Here is a 5,589-nt window from a genome sequence, read left to right as displayed (position 1 = left end):
GGGCTTTATGACTGTTGAAGAGTATGAGGCCTGCTTTTATGCCTTATTTATGTATTTATATGCTAGCATTGCCACCAAATTTGAGAAGATTTAGAAGTTTGTAAAAGGGTTGGATATTTTTTTTTAGTTAGCTATGTCACAGATGGTGGTATTTAAAGCATCATTTCAGAGTATAGCATATGATAACAAAAAAACTAAGAGTATTCTTCAAGCATCTCAAGGAGCCACCAAAAAAATGTGTGGTATGGAAGGGTTCATAGGTTACACTTCTCGAGGTAGGGATTCTCGAGGTTTCTATGGATATCACGATAGACCACTATAGATATCCTTGCAGAGCTCAGGTAGTGGGTCTTCTAGTTTAGCAGTTTAGGTGGCTATTTTAGTCCAACCGTACATCTTCCTATTAAGTCGCGTTATAGAGCTTACTATGTAAGCGATGAGACTGGTCATTTGGTAAACGACTACCCTCGTCGTGTATTTAGAGATACTCTTATTTTATTTGTGAGAGGTAAAGGTTCTACCAGAGGTGCATGAGGTAGATGTAGTGGTGCCAGCGGTGGTAGTTGTGGAGCTACCCAAGCAGTTGGTGGTCATGGACAGTGCTATGCTATACCCACCAAACCAGAGGCAGAGGCTTTTAATATTGTTATCATAGGTATCATCCTTGTTTGATTAAGATCTACATCTGTGTTATTTGATCTAGGATCGACTTTCTCAAAGGTATCTACATATTTTTCTTCAGTCTTTGATTTTTTTTGTGATCCTTTTGCCATCCTATTTGTGTATCTACCCTGTAGGAGAATCTTTAGTGGTGGATTGGGTGTACCAAACTTTTGTCCTAACTTTTTCTAAGCGTGAGACTTGGGTAGATTTACTTGTCTTATATATCATTGGTTTTGACATCATTTTGGGTATGGATTAGTTGGTGCCTTACCATGATGTCCAAAAATTATTATGCTAAGACCATGACTTTAGCTCCACAGAGTATGCCATGGATATCTTGGAAAAGTGCACTTTATTTGGGTCCTAAGAGGGTTATATCTTATGTTTAGGCTCGTTGCTTGGTTGAGAGGGGTTATTTGTCCTATTTGTCTCATATTCATGATAGTAGTATTGCCTTGCCTCCTTTTTTAGTATTTATTCGGATTGTTCGTGAATTCAAAGATGTGTTCCCTGGGGCTTTGTCTGGTATGCCTCCAGAGCATGATATTGATTGTGCCTTTAATGTTGAGCTGGGAACCAAGCCCATCTGTATTCCTCCTAATAGGATGGCCCCAACCAATTTAAAGAAATTGAAGGATCAGTTGCAGGAGTTGTTGGATAAGGGATTTATCCAACCTACTGTGTCACCCATAGGTGCACCTATTTTTCTTGTTAAGAAAAAGGATGGGTCAATGTATATATGTATTGAAAATCAGCAATTAATCAAAGTGATGGTTAAGAAAAAGTGTTCTCTTTCTCGTATTACTGATTTGTTTGACCAGTTTCAAGGTACGTTGGTTTTTCTGAAGATTGATTTGAGATCTAGATATACCAATTAAGTATTACAACATTGGATATTCCAAAGATAGTTTTTCAAACTTGATACGATCACTATGAGTTCTTGGACAAGTCCTTTAGGTTGACCAATGCACCAGCCATATTCATGTAGTTGATGAACTGGGCATTTTAATCATATCGCTACTCCTTTGTTATTGTACTCATAGATAATATCTTGGTTTATTCCAAGAATGAGAGTACTTATGGATTATTCCTTAGAGATTTAGGTATGAGAAGTTGCATGTGCAGTTCTCCAAGTGTGAGTTTTAGTTAGAATCTGTCTCTTTTTTGGGTTATGTGGTGACTAAGTATAGTATTATGGTTGATAAGTCAATGATTGCAGTGGTTTGTGATTAGGATAGGCCTACTTCACTCACCAAAATTTAGAGCTTTGTTGGCTTGGTGGGTTACTATCGATGTGTTGTTGAAAATTTCTCATCTATTGCAGCCCCATTGACTAAGTTGACTCAGAAGAAAATTTCCTTTTAGTGGTCTCATGCTTGTTAGGTGAGCTTTCAAAAGCTCAGGGATTTCTATATGTTAGCTCCTATCTTTACCTTGCCCAAGAAGGGCATGGGTTTTATCATCTTTTGTGATACTTTAAGTATCGGGTTATACGTTGTGTTGATGGGGGAGAGAAAGGTGATTGAGTATGTTTCTTATTAGATGAGGCCCCATGAGTAGATTACCCTACCCATGATTTGGAATTATGCGCGATTACTTTTGCTTCGAATTTGTGAAGGCACTACTTGTATGAATTCTGTTGTGATATATTCTCAAATCATTATAGTCCTTAATATTTCTTCACCTAGCAAAATCTTAATATGAGACAGTGTTGTTGGCTTGAGTTGCTTAAGGATTATAAATTGACTATTCTCTATTATTCTAGCAAGGCTATTTTGGTTGTGGAAGTATTGAGCCAAAAATCAACTAGTATTGGTAGCTTCGGCCATTTTTTAACTCTAGAGAGGTTGTTTGCCTTAGAGATTCAGTCCTCAACTAACCAGATGGTTAAGCTTGATGTTTCAACACGGGTTGTGTTTTAGTATTTATGGAGTCTAGGTCTTCTTTAATAGGTAAAATTGACGCTCATTAGTTTGATGATGTATGGTTGAGGATAATTTAGGATAAGGTATTGAGTGGTGAGGATAAGGAAGCCTGACTTGATTAAGATGGTGTTTTGAATATTAGAGGTCGAGTTTGTGTATCGATAGTAGGTGATTGGATTAGATTGATTTTCGTGTAGGCTCTTTGTTCCAAGTATTTCATCCATACTAGTGTGACTAAGATGTATCATGATTTAAGTAAGCATTATCGGTGGAGTGGTATAAGAAGAGATATAGCAGATTTTGTAGCTCATTGTCTATATTAGCAGCAGGTGAAAATCAAGTATTTGAGTCTTGGTGGTTTACTTTAGAGGTTACCAATTCTCGAGTGGAAATGGAACGGATATTTATATATATATATAGACTTTATAATTGGATTTCCTCATACATCTCATGGTTCTGTTAGTTTATGGGTCATCCTGGATTGATTGACAAAATATGCTTATTTTATTGTGATTTAGATTTCTTTCAGTGCCGAGAGGTTGTCCTATAACTATATTTGTGAGATTATGCAGCTTCATGGTATGCCAGTCTCTATCATCCCAGATAGAGGTTTAGTTTTCGCATCACAGTTTTAGAAGACCTTTCAGGACAAGTTAGGTACTCATGTTAATCTTAGTATATTTTTTCACCCCCAAATTAAAGGTCAGTTAGACTGGACTATTTAGGTTTTAGAGGATGAGCTCTACGTTCTTGTGTAATGGATTTTTGGTGGTCTGTGGGAGCAACATTTAGCCTTGGTAAAGTTTGCATATAATAATAGTTATCATTTCAATATTGATATGGTTCATTTTGAAGCTTTGTATGGTAGGCAATGTCGCTTTCCTATTGGTTGTTTGAGGTTTCTGAGGTTAGACCTTAAGGTACTGACTTTCTTTGTGAGTCCTTGAATAGAGTTTGGATCATTCAGGATAGGCTTTGAGCAACTTAGAGTAGGCAGAATTACTATGCAGACCGTAGACTTTGTTCCTTGAGATTTGAAGTTAGTGATTGAGTTTTCCTTCGAGTTTCACCCACAAAGGGTGTGATGTGGTTCCAGAAGAAGGGCAAGCTTCGCCATGGGTATATTGGCCCATTTGAGATTATTTAGACTTTAGTGATGTGGCTTATGAATTGGACTTGCCCCCTGATTTATCTGTTGTCCATATATTTTTTCATGTTTCCATGCTTCATTGTTACATTCCTAATGAGTCTCATGCCATTCATTTGAAGTCGATTCAGCTAGATAAGATATTGTCTTTTGCTGAGGGTTTTGTCTCCATCTTGGCTAGAGATGTTAGGCGATTGTGTTCTAGAGTTATTCTAGTGGTTAACGTCCAGTGGAAGCATCGACCTATAAATGAGGCTACTTGGGAGATCAGGTATGATATGTGTCGTTTCTATCCCCATCTCCTTGTTGGTTTAGGTATATCTCTTGCTTTTAGTTTGAGGACCAACTAGATTTTTAGTAGTGGATGACGCAACAACCTGCTTTTTGGTGATTTTTCTAAAATATTCATCTCTATGTGATTTGACTATTTTACCCCTCCCCATGGTTGCTTTGTGATATTTTTAGGGTGTGGGATGATTGGCATGGTTTCTGCTGTATTTTGGCGTGATTTATGTGAAATTATGGTTTTTGGTGGCTTTGAGAGCCTTACAGTTAAATTTGGTCAACCTTTATTGATCTGTGCTCAGATGGCAAAATGGACTGCCCCAGCAGATTTGGAATATCGAATTTAGATTGGTCATATGGTTGGTGTAGTTTTATGGCTTTTAAATGTCATTTTGATCCTCGTTTCTGAATTTTTTGAAATTGGATTTCGAGGGTCATCTGTGAAAATGATGTTTTTTCGAAAGTCTTATCGACATTGAGCCCAGAGTGTCAAACTTGTAGGGTAACATATTTTATTTGAATTCACGATATTTTCGATGAATCCTTAGGGGTCCATCAAGACGTGGAGCATAGGGTTTCACACTTTTGAGCAATTTTTTCCATTTCCAAGCTTGGGTAAGCTTCTAAACACCTATTTCAACTACTTTACTCCAATTTTATCATCTAATTCTTGTTTAACATAGGTTAAAGTGAAAAATTGGGGATTTTGGCCCAAAAGGACTCAAACTTGTATTTCTTTAATTGAAACCCGTTTCACTTGGTTAAGTTTCTAATCTTATAATTATCAGTTTTTTCTCAATTTCATCTTCTAAACAACTTTAGGTTCTTAATATAAAAAGGATTTTTGGGTATTTTTTGGATAAAGCTTAAACATGGTTTTTCTTCAATTTGTACCTCATTTGTAACTCATTTTTGCTTAGGTTTTTAGCTGTAAACTCCTAAAAATATGGGGAGCATGTTTCAAATATAAAATTACAATTTTGCCCTTCTTTTTCAAAAATCTATATTGGGCGTCCATTTTGACCCCAACTTGAAATTAGGCAATATGGGTTTTATTGGACTTCTTTTAACGCATAGATTCTATATTTCTATGTTTTAGTTTACTACAAGTTCGTTTGGGAGGATGATGGCTTTGGAGTGAAGTCTTGTAGACTATTTTTTGACATTTGAGATAGGTTATGGCTTAACTTTCTTCAGACTGGGATAGATAGTGAATGTTGATACAAAATCATGTTAAGAGTGTGGTAAATAATTATGAAAATGGATTTATTATCATGTTGTGCCTGTGTGGGCCTATATAATGATGTCATTTGGTGCTCTTGGTATAGTATATGCTATGTGTGACCGTGTGGGGTCCTATATGATATTGTTGGCAATATGTACATAAAATTAGTTGTGCCTTGATTGATAAAAAACCATAATGTGGTATCAATGGTGTATTTTTATATGTTTTATTTTGTTGGTATACAGTTTAGGTTGAAATTCATGAATGGTTGGAAATATTGTGTGGATTGTTGGCTCACTTGGTTGGTATATTGCTTGGACATGGAAATACTCATTCTGGATTAT

This window comes from Capsicum annuum, chromosome 12 (assembly GCF_002878395.1).
Source record: "Capsicum annuum cultivar UCD-10X-F1 chromosome 12, UCD10Xv1.1, whole genome shotgun sequence".
NCBI lineage: Eukaryota > Viridiplantae > Streptophyta > Magnoliopsida > Solanales > Solanaceae > Capsicum > Capsicum annuum.
Note: the sequence above shows the minus strand (reverse complement) of the source record.